Source organism: Glossina fuscipes, unplaced genomic scaffold, assembly GCF_014805625.2.
Source record: "Glossina fuscipes isolate IAEA_lab_2018 unplaced genomic scaffold, Yale_Gfus_2 1, whole genome shotgun sequence".
Lineage (NCBI taxonomy): Eukaryota > Metazoa > Arthropoda > Insecta > Diptera > Glossinidae > Glossina > Glossina fuscipes.
In genome coordinates, this window is record NW_023998415.1 from 46,762,011 (window position 1) to 46,779,345 (window position 17,335).

The window sequence follows — 17,335 nt, forward strand, 5'->3', positions numbered from 1 at the left end:
GTACTGATGGTTTCATTTGGTTGGAACAAATCATAATGTAGCGCAAATGGGATCGCCATGAATATATTTTACTCTTTTTTTTTTAATTAGATAGAAGTGAGGAAAGAGGAACGACAGATAGTAACTTGGTGGCCGCAGTGTAATGAGTGCTCTGGGTGGGCGACTTGGGTCCTCTCTATAGCTACGATTTAATTTAAGTCTACTGACTTTGAATATCGTAACGCATTGTCTAACTATTCAACAGCACTGTGCTTCGAACTAATCAGAAAGAGTAAAGTTTTCCGCGTATGATATTCTTTATCGCACAAAACTGGCGATCTTTCTTGTTGCAGAAAATATTTTTGCAATGAGATGATTGTTAGCAGATGGAGCTGTCCAAGCTTTTAAAAAAAAAGTAGATGACTTCAAAAATGTATGCTCAAACTATATGCTATTACCGCTATCCATATGCGAAACCCGGAAATTGAATTGCGCAACTAATAGCATCCTATAGTACCCGGTACGCTATCTTTTGAAATGAAACCACAGAGAGAATTTCATTAACGTCTCAATCAGATAGATATAGGAAGTCTTTGCAAACTTATAATAGATTGTTCGCGCTGCCTGCCGTAACGTACGCATCAGAGTTCTGCTGAAAGTACACCAAATATGGTTTAAATTGCATTGAAAAAATTTAAGAACGCTTAAGTAAGTGAAACAAAATTAATTAGGCAAAAAACGAAGACAATAAATTGCATTGACGTGTGTATAATATATGTGTGTATATATATATGTTACCTTCGGCATTCATTTTTCATTTCAATTACTCATGCATTTCATATTTTTTTTTTTTTTTTTTTTTTTTTTTTTTTTTTTTTTTTTTTTTTTTAAGCTTATTTTCTTGGTGAATTATGTGCTATTTACAGTACAGTTATTTGGCAGTACATTTCGCTCATATTGATCTTCCGATGATTGCACTTTGCCGGCTATAAACGAAATTTTTTGCCCTTGTAGAGGAAACTAAACAGAACACATCACTCAACTCAATGCGTATGATGACATGTAGATGTCGTCGCTATTAACGAATCCATATGATTTTTAGTTGGCATTAGAACAGTCCAACACTCGGTTTAAAATTTAAGCTAAGAGATTATTACTTACGGAAAGATTCTGTTAATAGTTTCTTAATATGACGTCGCATTCTCTTAACCGTTTGCCAAGCAAAAGCATATATATTGGATAGTCAAGGATGAAATTTGTAGATAAGAGATTGTATGCAATTTTGTACAGTAAGCATTGAATCAATTATCGTCAAACTTCATCCAATCCATACAATGCGGGGTTTTTAAGTGAATATGCGCAGTGTATGCAAATATATGAGTGTGCATGTATGAAAAGAACCAAACGGAAGGTTTGTATGCAACATATATAATTGATTTTCTCTTCATCGTTTATTTCCCATTGATGATGTGACACATCTACATTTTCTGCTCCTTAAATGCTTCAATAAGTTTCATTGCAAATATGAACAACTTTTTTATTACTAATTAATGTAAGAAAATTGGATTCGTCAAGGCCCGAATCTCGCACACCCACCACTAGACTCTCCGCATTCTGCTCCTCAAGTCCTTTTATTTGCTACTCATATCGCTGATATTATTAAAAAAAAAAATTAATCCACTAGATCGCGGTACGTAGCATACTCATTTTAGAATTAACCCATTTTTGGGCAGATAATATATCTTCATTTCAGGAATATACAAAATAGTTTTAAACGTTTTGTCTCCTTTGCCCTACGATCAATAAGCAGAAAATATCGCCAAAGGTGAGGCATAGCCGATTTTTTCCATTTTAGCACGTAAAGAGTAAGGTGTTTTGTAAAGTCAATGCAAAAAATTTCAGCCTGTAACTCTAACTGTAACAATTTCGGAGTAACGAGCAAAAAACTCACAAATTTTCGTTAAGAAAAACAAAGTTGCGTTCAGTTTACGCTCCACTGCGCGCTTCTGCTTTGACCAATTTGGCCTATTTTTAATACCAACCCACGTGTAAAAACTCCCAATGTGTCTATCATTTTTACGACTAGGAGAGTAACAGCAACAAACACCACACAGACGGACTGGCATGAAAAAATCAATTCAGAATTTCACGCTGATCAACATAGAACATGTATACTTTAAAGGGTTTCTGAAGCTTTCTGCGCTGTACTGCATACATTATGAAAGAAAACAAAAGTAGACATAAAAAAATATTTTGTTGTAGAAGTAAGTAATTTATCTAATTCACTTATTACTTATATACAATATTTATTAATTTAATTTGCTTACGGAATACATTTTACATATATTATCCAATTTTCCATATCACATATGATATCACATATGAGTTATTCTGCGCTAGTTTTTGAAAAAATAACTTACACACAATTTGAACAGTTCTTGATTTTTCCGATTAGTATGTTCTAAATCCGCATGTTATCGGAGCAATAATTTTGAATTTTTCTACAATAAACAGTAAGTGTAGTCTATGCAGTCATCGTCCGTTGTAAAGACGACGTTCAATTTCCCCATAAGCTGATCAAAATGTAATCTTGCCATGAGACACTTTATTTCGTACAATTACGGACGTGTACCGATCGGAAGCAGATTATCAATCAAGTACCCATGACGTCATTGATAGTGATTATGCAGAAGAAAACGGCTTAAATATTGATTGTGGCGATCAAGCAGGCACATCGGAAATATCTGTAACGAAGCAAGCGGAAGAGCAGACGCACGAGGTACGTTTCACAATATACCATATAAGCAGATATCTTAAAAAAATATGCTTGACTGTCATGATCAAGCGAAATTTTACAAGCAACGTGTCCTAATCTTTCAGACAATATTTTTTTTAATGATAAAAAACTTTCCAATTTTTTTTTGTATGAAATTTTTCAATGAAATTTGTTGAAACATTTCGCGAACACAAAATTTAGAATACTTCAATGTAAAATGAACGATCAACAGACACCGAATTGTATGAGCTACTTAGGTATGTATAGCGCATGTTCATTAAAAAACACAGAACTCTGTATATGCTTCAGCTTTGCGAACGTTTGACAGAATGCGATATCATATTAAGAAACTATTAACCGGAGTCTTTGCAAATAATGAAAGAGTGAGAGAGCAAGCAGTTATCACACGGACAAGACTCCGTAACAGTCTTTTAGGTCGAATTTTGCACAAAATGTCGCATCATCTCCTTGTCCTACGAACTTTTAATTGAACGATGTGTTATACCGCTCTCGACTGGAAAGTGAATGAACCACTTTTAAATTTTTACTCCTGGTGGCATTTATGCAAAATTCGTCATAATTTGTTTCAAGTTTTTTTTTTCAGTTTTTAGTAAATAAATTTGTTGGTATCATCTTGCGCTAAATAATTTTAGAGTAGAAAAGAGTTTTAGAGGCAGCAAGCCGTTAAATTATGCCTCTTTAATTCATAACAGATTTATGCAGTATTTTACAAAACACATCACAATCAATTTACACATGGCCAGGAAAACCTGTTACAATAAACGTGACAAGGGTTACACGCCTTCATTACTGCAACTAACGAATCAGGAAGCTTTGATATATAGGCGCACGAAGTGATTGCGATTTACTTGGCTTCGGAGACATATTGAGCAGTCAGTCGATCAGAACGCTATGCATACTTAAAATCCTGCGTTCAGCTGATTTTGACAAAGCATCTTCGCTCTAAGCACCATAAATTTTTTCACAAGCGTGCGAGATGTTATTACTTTGGCCGAAGACATATTCCCTAATAATCGAATTCTTTTTAAAGCTTTGTTTATTTTCAAACGCTATTACTTTTGATTGGAGTAAAAAATATCAAAATGTTTTGCTCTCTCTCTTGTTTTCAAGCAGCTACACACTGTCACCTTTCACCTACCTACCTGTCTCTAAAAGTTATGCGACTCAGAACGCGACAATTTTGGATAATCAACGCCTCACGTAATTAAAAAAAAAAATCGCAGTTTTAAACATTGGGGAGTTTGGCGTTGAAATGTACTTTATGATGAACTGAAAACGGTACACGTTACAAAAGTATTATTACAAAAATAATAACAAGCTTTAATCAGTTTCGAAATGAATATCGTGAACATACAATAGTACAGTAGCCGTATACAAGCTAATAATGTAGTTATTTTGAAATGGATTTTTATTTTCTTTGATTTGAAGATGGAATCGTGTTTATTTTTAGCCTAAGAATGCATTTCTTCCATGTTCAACTTTCTATTTATATTTTCCGTAAAATAGTCAATTAAAGCAGGGACAGAAGGATGAGCATGAGGATAAGCAAAGAACCCTTCCTACCGCTGAATAATACAAAGAGAAAGCAAAGCTTATATAGAGGCATTCTTCGGTGACAGTTGCAACTTGCTAATAAAAGTTGTCGTCTAATCTTACCCTATGATTGTTTGGATTACTTTGGTCAATTTAGTTTGCGGACAAGAGAATCTATGCGTAAAGCAACGGAAAACCACTTGAAACCACTTGATCGTAGTAGCATGGAGAACGTGATGCGAAATTATTTTGCAATTATCTTGGAAGTTTCTTTAAAGCTGTTTCATATATATATATATATATATATATATAGTGGTTTTGTTTTCGATTACATTCTTAACCCAAGTTATTTATTAGCAATCATCAAGTTAGGGAAAACTTTATTATCTTTTAGTTTCCTGTTGCCTAGAATTTTAAAAGATATTTACATGCTGACGGTTGCGAAAGCTTTGAAAAGAGAAACAAAACAGCAGATAACGACTAATTGATTACAACTATGAATAGATAGATCAATGGATCCATTATTAAGTATAATATTTATTATTTATTCGCTGTCACTTCGAATCTCCAAAAAAATATTTCAAGACATACGAGCTTCTGAATGAACAATTAATACTGAAAGTTCGTCAAACATTTCGTTCTTATCGCGTAAGAGGTCAATACTCCTAAGAACTAAGAATTTCAACTGCAACTGCAACTGCATTTGCATATTTTTCAAACCAAATTACAAACAGAAGATACCGCTCGCTATGATATAGTTTGCCACATAATAGAAAGCACACAAAAATTGTCAGCCAACAATGCAACAAAAAGCAAAAAAAAAAAAAACATGTTTTCAATCATTGACAGGCCACAGCGCAAGTGCAAAATGCCTTTGGCGCTTACCGGTACACAACATATATCGAAAGCACATGTTTAAAAAAAAAAAAAAGGTAGAAACAACAAAGAATCTGGTTACCAGTGCTTGATGCTTGACTGTAGCTTTATAAGCGAACCGTATAAGAAGTACAAGACATGTAGCGTAAAGCTTTGTTGCCTGCTTGACTGGTTGAAGAAAAAACCAGGTTTTTTTTTTTTTGCCTGCAGACACGCCACCACTGAGGCTCAAAATGGGCGTATTCGGGTCATATATATATCGTTATTGCGATTGTAATGAAAATTTCTTTTTCTTTTTTTGTTAAACATTTTTTTCTTTTTTTTTTGTGTTTATTTTTAATTTTTTGATAAAACAAAAGGCGACAATTTTTGTAGAGAAATTTTAAAGCCTACAAGTGCTGTTTTCTATATATCGTTATGAATGTTTATTTAATGACCGTATGTGTGGCAGCAATCATTCGAGATTTCTATCTAATTTAATACATTTAATGCCTATGTTATGTTACTCCATATATCCGTCATTTCGTTATATATATATAGAGTATAGAGTATATTCAATATACATTTACATGCACACGCTTTGATGGACACACTTATGCACGCATATACATAAATTTATCTTTTAATGAGTTTTCTTGTTTATGCAAATATTTTCAAATTCATGGTATAATAAAGTTAAACACAACGAACTAAAACACCGATCCAACGATCGACCGGCAAACCAATCAGCAGACCACAAAAACGTTGACAATACTGATTGATCATGATGACAACGGTGATAAAGTGATTGTAGAGCAATTTGACACTTTGCTATACTAAGGAAATCTGCCTGCCTGCCTGTTGCCTGTCTGTTTGTCTGTCTGTCTGTCTGCTTCTCTGTCTCTCTGCCTATATGGTTGTCTCATTGTTTCGCTTTCTACTGACTGATATCTTCTGTAAATATATAATGTATATGTTGCGGTTCTTTATTAAATGCTTACAATATATGTACAACGTGTCTTGTAAACTCTTCTCAAGTAATTTATGCAAAAACCATTAATAATCGATTTACAAGCGAACAACATTCTGTCCTGAATGCAAACATAAGTGCGCGTGTAGATGCGTATATAATATGCATGTATGTATGTATGTATGTATGTATGTATGTATGTATGCATATTTATGTTTATGGAAAGTAAAGTTAATTAACTTGTCATAAAATGAGTTCTTGTCTTATGTATTCGCTTCGATTGTGTTGCATATCAGAATTGTTGTTTGATATTATGCAAGCATTGCATTTCATGAGAAAAAATGTAATTTTATACTTGACACACCGTGTGTTTATAATATTATTTAAGATCTGCAACATATATATACATATATGCAATACATATAACAACACAATATACTTAGGAGGCCTTACTGCCTTACTGCCTGCTTTGCTTGCCTTCTTGCTTGCTTGCTTGCTTGCTTGCCTGCCTGTACACATGTGCTAGGAGCATATTCAAGTTACAACTTGTTCTATGTGGGGGTTTTATGTCCATTTTTTTGGGTCTTTTTTCTTTCCTTTTGCAACTACAAGTCGAAACATATGTCAGTTAGTGAATTATATGCGGCAGTTATTGCTGAGTGATGTCGCAACATTCGCAGCAAACAGGTGAAAATTTGAATGTTTCACATCTGTCATCTCATACCTAACTGAATCAGACAGGAAATGCTGCCTATAATCGTATTGAGACTTTTAACAGTGATATTAAAAAAAAAAAGAATGAAATTTTTATTATTATTATTATTATTATTAACATATCTTCAATATAAAGGAAAACCTCACTATTCGGTTAGAATCGACTTTTCCGATGCTCATACATTATCTCCATCACGGATGGATGAAAGTTTTAAGCAAAATTCTTTAATTGCGTAAGCAAAAAGTTAATAAAGTTTTCGCTTACATTTTCCTCCATTTACTGAAGCAGTTTAAGGAGAAAACAAAGAAAGAAGAGGAAGAATTTCTTCTTTTTTTTTTTTGTATTATTTTGCTTCGGATACTTTTGAACTTACTCCATAGTCCTGTATGGGGTTATTTCACGATTGTGACAGTTTCAATGACCGACATTGGACGAACGGACCAGCGGGAAGATTAGAGGCTGGAATGAATTGAAATCTAGATCTCATTATCGAATATTGAGGGCATTGTCGTGAAAAATATAATGGACTTAGCTACGCCGCTTACTCTGTTTGCCTGTCTGTCTGTCTGTCTGTCTATATGTCCACGTGTATTCCATTTGTCTGTCTGTTGATCTTATTTCATATTTGAACATTAAAAATATTTCGAGGAAAACAAGAAAAACCATTGCAGTCACACTAGTTCGGCACTTGACCGCCCTACGCCACTTAGCCTGATAGAAATTTCCATTTATTTTCATGATAAAATACAAAACATTAGATATTTTACTTTGATGTAAGAAAACATCTTTCATCAAAATCTTTACATATGACGGCGTCTTAGAAAAAAAGGACTTATGTGGTTTAAATTTGGTAGGAGTGATCTTCATGTCGAAAATTGATATAACTTTCATATTAAAAATTGAATCTTTTTCTCATATCACATAACTTATTCTTCATGTTTTCCGATTTTTTCAGATTTTTATGAAAGGGGGCTTGAGAAATTGACTCATCCACTCATCCACTCATCCAGCGAATTGATTAATGAGCGAATTTTTTTTTTGAAAAATTTTGAAAATTGGAAATTTTTTCATTGAACGACATGTTATAAAACCAACGACCGATTGTAAACATGAGCCAAAACACGCCAATGTACAAAATTTCGTTAAAATATATGCGGGAAATCGCTATCTGCATTTTGAGTGTCAACATATGTGCACAGACATGGGACGGACCGACGAAGTGCGATTCGATCGATTCGGTGCTACAAAAGATGGAGGCTATCTTAGGTCATCCTGGGCGTAGTGCGAAAAAAAAAAAAAAAATCGCTACAAAAACTATTCTCTTTCCTCCTGGCAGTCTTACAATTTAAAGAGATTTAAAATTAAAAATCTGTAAATCGGACCAAGGGCTTGGGTCAAAAATGATCAAAAAAAAAAAAAAAAACTAAAGCGATTTTAGCAAATGTGATTTTTGCTTTCTACATCCACCTGCAAGTTTTATGGAAGGCTTTTAATATGTATACGATAAGATAATTAATCGATGCATTGAATTAATGGATCTCAGGTCTATGTTGCGTACTGACTAATGGGTTCGCTCCAAGCCGCACATATTTTCCATTTAGTTATTATTGTTATTATGTGCGTTATTACTTTAAATTAGATGGTATATCAACGACAGTATGATAAGAAATGTTGCCAACTTTTGACAACCGGCGAAAGGAAAAAGGATATATATTACAAAAGAATAAATATGTATATGTGTATATGCACGTACTCACCCATTGTCAATGCGAGAGGCAGTTACACGACTAGGCAAACATTAGCAAAAGTTTTCAGGAAATTTAACTGTCATAATACACAGCTCACGGTACTCTCATGGGAGAAAGAACATTTCAAATATTTACATTAACATTTAGACAGTATTCTGTCTACTCTGTCTACACTCTATTGCGGGCAGATAAACACGTATGCAAACATATGTGGAGAAAAGCTAAGGAAACAGTTCTTCTTTCATTTATTTATTTTTTTATTTTAAAGGATTTCGTTAGGATTGGGCCGAGGAGGCCGATGACAATGCTAATGACTTGTTGTTTGTCTGACACTTTTCTTACGATAAGCATACAACACAAAGAACACAAAGGCAACCAACTAAAAAATGCCTTGACAACGACAATAGGAGCGAACAGTGAAAAGTATAGTTGGTTTTTTTATGAATTCGAAGGACAATGAACTTTGTTGTTATTGTTGTGCAAAAGTTTACATTTGGTGTTTTTGAACTTTGTGTTAAAAAAGCAAAAAAAAAGAAAAAAACATCAAATTAAAGAAAAACGAAACAAAGTAAACTAAAAATTACCTCATTCCCCGAGCAAAAGCGAAAAAAAAAAAAAAAAATATAAGTAAAAAATTGCATGATTTTTCTGACTATTTTTTTTTTATATTCTGCCATAGACAGAGAGAGAGGGAGAGGGTGAGCGAGAGCGAGAAGCAAGAGCCAACAAAACAAAAGGGAAGCGCATGTAAGATAAGAAAAATCTTCATTAAATTGCTACAATAACACGCAACAACACGAAAAGCGTATTGTGCTCCTGCCTTTTTTTTTTTTTTTTTTTTTTTTAGTTTTTGGTCCGATTCGTATGCGATTTGAAGTAGCTTTACAATGTTTGCCTATATTTCGTTTTTACATCCTAATGCTGCTGCTGGCCCATTATGAAGAAAATCTTTAGTTAGTTGCATAAACACAGCAATGATTTCATTTTCGTTTCTTTAGCAAATATTGAAATGAAACGAATTGTAAAATAATAATAACGCCAAACGGAGATCAACACATATTTACACACAGACACACACACACAAACACAACATGTGTTTAGGAGGCCGCCTTTAGGTTTATCGAAAGAAGAAAATGACCAGCTGCCTAGTTTAGCTTGAAATATAATTTGAATGCATACTGTTGCTGCATATATATATATATATATATATGAATGAACGAACGAACATACGAATCGAATGAATGCAAAAGAAGATATCGTCGTCGTATGATGATAATGATGATGATGATAATGATGATGATGATGATGATGATGATGATGATGCTTATGACGATGATATGGTGTCTTATGAATGCTTTGCTTTTGTTTCGCTTTTACTTCAGTTTGGTTTGGTTTCGTTGACTTTACTAAGGAAGCTCTTCTGCGTTCGGTCTTTTTTCCATATCATTACTCTTTGTGGGCTCTAGTTTTATGTTATACAATAAATGATTTCCATACAGTTTTCTTATTATCTGGCATCTTGAATGACATGCATTTCAATAAATGTTTATACTTAAAAGCGGAATACTGTCTGTCTGTAAACTATTTATGGTTTCTCTCCTCTAGGATAGGAAACTAAATGGCGTTGTTTAAATTAATGTAAAAGAAAGAAAAAAAAGAAAAAAAAAAAAAATGAAATTGAAAACGAATAAAATTTCAATCAAATGAAGGAAAAATTGTGTAGAGAGTTTTGGAAAAATTTCTAAAATACGCCCACTACTTGAGATAACTAAGGACGATATTCAATCAGATCCCTGATCGCCCTTCTAGATATTTTTCTCATACAAACTGAGTACAATTTTGTTATTTACTCATCTTTAAATTATTAATGCGTTTGTCTTCTATATGCTAAAATTTTACTTTTATATATAAAAAAAAAAAAAAAAACAATTTTTTTCTGTTTTGAATTCTAATGCGATATAAATTATGTAAGTGCATTATAAGGCTACTCGTCACATATGTCGATCAACAATGACATTCGCCTCATCCCTCCGTTAAGTTTGTTTGCTTTTTTTTTGCGGCGAAAAAGCGAAGAAAGGACGAGACGGATTGTGACCGCACTTGGCGGTGCCATCGGTAACTGCTTTACCTGGCTTAATCGAACATTCACTATAACTTTAACTACACGCCAATAACAATTACGATATATATGATCGACCAAATTGAGAATTGAATTCTGGCATGAGGACATCGGCCTTTTTATCTGTCCGTCTTTCTCAAATGTTTAATCAAATGAAAGCGAACTGAAATGGACATTTTCTCTTCAGATATCCCATGCTTGCGGTAGAGGGTATATTACATCAAATTTGCTCGATGTCTATCCATGTATTACCATCTTCAACCGATGACACATCGCAATTCGATCAAACGTAATGCGATTGACACATGGGACATGTCTTAAGAATGGGCTCTGTTGAATACAAAATTGATAGATTGATCGCTTTTTACGATCACTTCCTTAGGTAATAAATGTTGGATTGTTTTCAAAGAGTCGTTAAAGAAAAAAAAATTTCTAATTTTTAATATTGAAAGAGGAATACTTTGCCACACTTAATACATATAAAAAAATTTGTTTAGAATGGGACCACTTTCTGAATGCAAAATCATTAAGTGATTCGGAAAGAAATTTCGCTTTTTTTGGCGAAAACGAAAATTTGATTTCTTTATCAAGAACAATAGAATTCCGTAGGTTTACGCTCTCAGTGATCTCACAAGTTTTCGTTCGTCGTTTTACTTCAACTAATTAATGAGTTTATTTTGTCTTGAACGGCTCCTGATCGCCTTTCAGAACATAATGCAAAAGCGCCGGAACGAGTTTTTGCAAACCAGTTGTGGCACATGGACGTTCCGTGCATTTATAATATTAATTTTGCGTGACTTTTCACCGGAATAAAATGGAAATGCTGCTGTCGACTTTATATAATTTTGATAAGGCATCAAACGAAAACATTCAAGCAGAATCAAACAAAAGTTTACCAACCCATAGAAGGATTACGAGATCAGTTATCAACAGTATGAAGGCAGGGCACCTTAAATGCGAAAATGCTCGAAAAAGACGATATAACTTTTCAAACAACCTAATAATTCTATAAAGATTTTTTTACAAAGGAAAAGCCAATGAGAGATCTAGTGTTTTCTAATCTAGGGGATCCTGGATAAGGATTTTTCGAAAATAAGATTTAAAAATAGGTCACTGGAACGCAATTGTTAATGTTTCCCTATCGCTTGCTTTGTACGCAAGTTTTTGCCCATAAATCAGTTTTTAATATCATTATTGACAAAGAAGTTATGATCGCACATACATCAGGACGCCCCGTTATTATTACTTTGCCGATATAAATATTGGTTTTTTTTTTTTTTATTGACTCATAGTCGAGCAAGTTAGAATTGCGACTAGAAAGTTCATATTGGCCGAAATTGGGTTTAAAATATTTGACACATGGACAAAGGACAAAAATATATCTCGATCGATTAACTAACATAATCTAATCGTGACGTCATACAATGCTTTTTACTGGGATGCCGCATAGCCGACTACGGATTCAAATATGAATGCGGATTGACTATAATTAGTCGCAGGTATAATGACCACGCTGTCGGTAAAGGCATAACACTTATCGATTAAGGAGAAATCGATCAAACTGCGGCCATTCCCGTACTCTCTAACGCTTTCGCTTTTCCCACCCATTTATGACCACTATCGTGTTTCGCATCTGCAGGGCACGGACATCGCCTGGACGATCTATTTTTCGGAGAAGCAGTTAGCTCAGTTAATGTATAAACTTAATCCTATGGCTTTAAGGCTTTAAGAGGATGAAAACTTATTAGTGAGCATGCGGTGCAGTCTCATGCTTATACATAGCATCCTGCGCTCATATCTATGCCTTTAAAATATTTGATAAAAACTATGCCTATAAAAGGCTTACAACATTCGAATGAATCGATTAGTAAATAACATATAAAAAATCAATATTTTATTGCCTCCAATTCTGATATATGTCCTAATTAATTTTTGAAATCAAAGTGAGGTGATAACTTTAATGTAGCGCCTATTCTGGCCCGCTTAGAATAACAAAAGCTACAACAGAAATTATCTATGAAATGTATATCTACGTACATAAGGTAAACACTTAACTCTTAAGTATGCTTAAATTATATAATAAAATTAAGCAATAAAAACCAGTAAAAGCATATAAAAAACAAATAAAAAAAATGTAATGAAAGCTTCATAAAAAGCCTGCTACTAAGAAGAACACAAACTGAAGACTATTGCACTTTCATAAATAGATAGATAAGAGCATTGAGATCGTCTGGTTTATTTGCGACATACACATAAACACAAATCAATATTAAGACTTATCAAAGAAGTTGAAAAAAATAAAAAAAATAAGCAGAGAGATAATAAGGCAAACAATTAGAAAAACAAATTTAACAACGGTATGAGACGAAAACTTAATACCCAACCAGCTATGAAGTGACATTTCAATATGTATATATAAGTATAATAAAATCATTTAATAAGTTTGTTTTCAATCTAAATATTATAAGTTATATGAATGAAACAAATAATTTTTTACCCAACATACATAAAAGGCACGGCACAGATGAAATTTATTAATAGAAAAAAACTATTTAAAGCGATCTCTTGAAGAGATAGGCAAATCGCTTGATCGATTTCATATTTCATATTGAAAAGTCTTCGCGGTTCTTTTGTAGCATGCTTCCAAATTGTCATCTGGTTGATGTGTAGCGCCTACGCTATTTTCTGTGCCGGTCTTGCTCGACCGACTTGCAAAATTTAATCGATTTTTTCAGGGACCGACCGACCAGAACGAGACCTTCATCTTCCTCCGCGTCCTTCCCCATTGTACATTTCACAAATTTTATTTATTTATTATTTGTTTTATTTTTTTGCAGCTTTTTATTCCTCTTTTATAGTAAAAAGGCATCACATAGCGTATTTCTTCAGATGTTTCATTCATTTTAAAATCACGAGCAAAGAATTGGAGAACTATCTCCACAAAAGGTGTAAGCGGAGTTGGCAACAATCGAAGGAATGTTGCCCTTTATATAGGCGTCGACCCCATCCCGCGATCAATATGACTTATTATTTATATGCATATGATTTTCAACATCAGGTCACATTAAGTTGAAAAATGTTGGATGGGCTTGTACGCCTTCAGAACATTAAAAACTTTAGAGAGTTTGCAAATCCTCTCCTCCAGCTTACTTATCTAATATGTATACATATATACTTTATTTTCATTCTCATTCCTTATTCTTCATATCCTTAATTTTATCTTTATTCTTTTTTTAGCACCTTCCAGTATGTTATGTCAAGTTTTCTACTTTTTGTCTACGTTATGTTTTCTCTATATATGCTTTCGTCATATTGCATTGTAAGTAAGTAGCAGCAAATGATATGCAATACTGCGTGAACAATATATATATACATATAGCGGCAAATATAACATAACACGGAAACGTAAATAGAACGTATATGAGGTATGTTTGAAGGAATCTTTTTTCTTTAATTTCCAAAAATAGATATTTTGTTATAGAACACGACAAAGGCAGGCAAATATATAATAATAGCAGATTATGAAAACTTTTGCCTTAAGAAAATAATAAATTTATTTCTCTCGTCCCCTTACCCATCATTTATTTCATTTCGTTTCCTTTCTGTTACAATTTTAAATTTCAGCTAAATTACGCATACAATCCGAGAGTTGTTCTATTACTAGAGCACTAGAGCTTGCATATATAAAAGGCTTTATTAGTAAGTTGCTATCTATAGAAAACTATTTACTATAAAAGAAAAATATATCATTATAAAAGGGAAACGAATACAAAGTGAAGAGAAAGAGACACAAGTAAGAAAATTAAATTCAGTCGGCACCGAATCTTTTATACCCATCACTGTTTACCCCAAAAAAAGACAAAAAAAAAGTGAGAAAAAGCAGTTAATTTCTTCTATTTTCAAAATAAATCTTTTTACCGTAGAGGGCTATGGGCGTTGTAGGCGTGTCCTTTGAAAGGTTTAAGTCGATTCCCTTATTCTTTTGCAAATTTGTAGGCGATATCTTCATTTTCGCTAACGGGAGAATCTTTACCACAAATACTGCAAAATTGCGCAAATAGACAGATGGACAGACGAACAGGCAGACGTATTTAGGTACATTCAAGTTTTGAAACTGGCCAAGAATTGGTTTTTGAAACTTCTTTCTGCGAGTATTGGAAAAATAATTAAATTTTGGTATACTATAGTATTGGGTAGGCGTGGTCAATATAATTTTCATTTTTATGCACAAATGCTACAGCATCGCCCATAGAATATCCGTTGAAATTTTTGTACATTTATTTGCTATAGTATAGTATGAGCGAAAAACCAATTTTTCATTCCCTTTGAAAAGCAGAGGTGTTCTCAGTTTACATGAAGCGGTGGACGTGTCTTTCGACCGATTTGGGCCATTTTCAATACCACCCTGCGTGCAAGAACTTCCAACGTTCCTGCCAAATTCAAAGTAGATAGTTTTATTTTTGCGGCCAAGAGAATGTTTAGAATAGACATTCCACAGACGGACAGATCGACAAAGAAATATGCTAAGCGTCGATCAATTTAGAATTTGATGCTTATCAAGAATATAAGTATATACTTTGTGGGGTCTCTGATGCTTCATTCTGGGCGTTGCAAACGTTTGACAAAAATGAATATACCCCTCGTCCTCCGACGGTGGGTACAAAAAACCGGAAGAATGTTTGCGTCGCACTCTGAAGCTTAAAGATCATAAGCATCCGGGTGCAAATGGACACTAAGAAGACCCAAATTTTCAATTGGACAATAGCTTAGTCGACTAGGCACATCACCTAATTAATTTCACGTATCGTTGTCGGCTTGGCCCGGATAGCATAGATCGTTGATATCAGTCCGATATGGAGATAAGACTATACCCCTCCTTCAGATTTTTACATGTGGTCCTAAGTGAGTTAAAGAATTTATAGTTGGTCTATACTGGCAAAGCTTTATGAGCCGGAAACTCCTAGATGGATGGACCGGAGCACTGAAGTTAATTTTATTTAACGGGAGGAATGAGAAGAGGAACACTATCTTTGGATTTGTCAATTGGTCTTGCAATGTTTGTATAACCAAGAAAAAAAGGCAAAGTTCTATGAGTCCATTAAATCGTGTTCAGCCAATATGTCAATGACTGTACTAACCACAAAAATTGAGATAGAAATCACAAACTAAACTTAAATGCTTTTAATTAATGTCCGCGCGGATTAGATTTCAAAATCCGACCATAAATATATGTAAAATGATTAGAAAAAGAGAAAAAAATCAAACCTTCGAGTCTGGATAATCGAGCTAAGCTTGTCTATCCTTCCGTCCGACTATCCGTCTAGTTTTGTTATGTTCCAGCCTAGCAAATCGAACCAAGCTGGTCAGTCCTTCCGTCCAACTATTCGTCTGCTTTTGTTGTGTTGAACATGCAGATCATAACTTTACGGATATTTTGATGAAATTTGGTGCTCTGACATGTTTTAGTGCAAGGGAAGTACGTACTTTCCGTATCGCACCTTATTTTGAAAAGTCGTCATAAAATTAATACTAGGATGGCATAGGGTATACTAAATGGCGGGCGATGGCCGGTCGTAGTGTTTCCATTAAAATATGGTTGCCGTCAGCTTTTTAGGCCCGTGCCCTTAAGGGGAGAGAGAGGTATATAGATATACCAGCCGTATAGAGTTCAATGGCTAAGACATTTCTTATTCTATCGCGAAATATAGAAAATGTCGCTGCAATAGGTGAACAATATCGCCCGATCAAGGATACAAGATGGAGCTAAACTTAAGAACTGGAAATTGAATTAACTAATTTTTTATTTATTTATTAATGAAAAAGAAAAAAAAACTTTCTTCAATATGCGTAAGACTTGTTTTCTTTCTTTCTTATTTTTTTTTTTCATGTTCTAAGATTTTATGGTTCAAAAACACACAAATGGTGGAAGTTATTCCACGAATTTTGTAAATAATGCATAAGAGTGATTCCGAGTAAAGACCAAGCTAATACACCCTCTTCTCCTTCTGCGTTAAGTAGAAGAATTCTTTTTTGTTTTTTATTTATTTTTATTACATCTTAGACTTGCACAGCGCGGAGCAGAAGATCCCGAAGAAGAAGTGATCGAGTCATGATAAGATTTATTTTCTATTTAAAAATAACTAAAGTGATTTTTTACAATAATTGCACTTTACTTAAATGTAATTAAAGTGATCTCGTTTGAGTGCAATGATGTACCATAAAGCAATTAATTTAAAGTCTAGACAACTTTCATTTATTTATTTAAAGGCTTCAATTTTCATACGTTAGAGTTACTAATAAATATTTTATAAAATTTCCATCTAAACATAAATAATTGAAGGTGCGTGTATATCGTATATGCGTGCGTAAATAAATGTGAGAAAAACAAAATAAAATATTATAAAATTTACTTGTAATGAGTGGATGACTTTCTTTATTACTTCTCTCCAAAATATTCCTTTCAAGTTATCGTTTATGATATCATTTTGCCGTAAAACAAGAGTTTAAAGTTGATTTTTTTTTTTTTTTTTTTTAATTTCATGTTTTCGTTTCCGTTTTATGTTTATTATCAAGCTTTATTTTCTCTCCTACATAACTGCTGTTCATGCTGCTCATGACA

General features: G+C 33.6%; 1 protein-coding gene and 1 long non-coding RNA gene across 13 annotated transcripts in view; one reads left to right on the forward strand and one right to left on the reverse strand.

The window, feature by feature from the left end:
- Window positions 1-17,335, reverse strand: part of LOC119632721 (supervillin) — a 297,800-nt gene that overhangs the window by 83,958 nt on the left and 196,507 nt on the right. The gene's annotated exons all lie outside the window — the stretch shown is intronic.
- The window catches only part of LOC119632725, a 28,829-nt gene continuing 11,500 nt past the window's right edge, over window positions 7-17,335 (forward strand). For 4 of the 5 annotated variants that reach the window (XR_005246807.1, XR_005246809.1, XR_005246810.1 and 1 more), the window contains exon 1: window positions 7-687. This is a non-coding gene — a long non-coding RNA (uncharacterized LOC119632725). Of the gene's footprint in view, window positions 688-7,804; window positions 9,131-17,335 lie in introns of those variants that run through there. The other variant, XR_005246811.1, reaches the window with a different exon arrangement.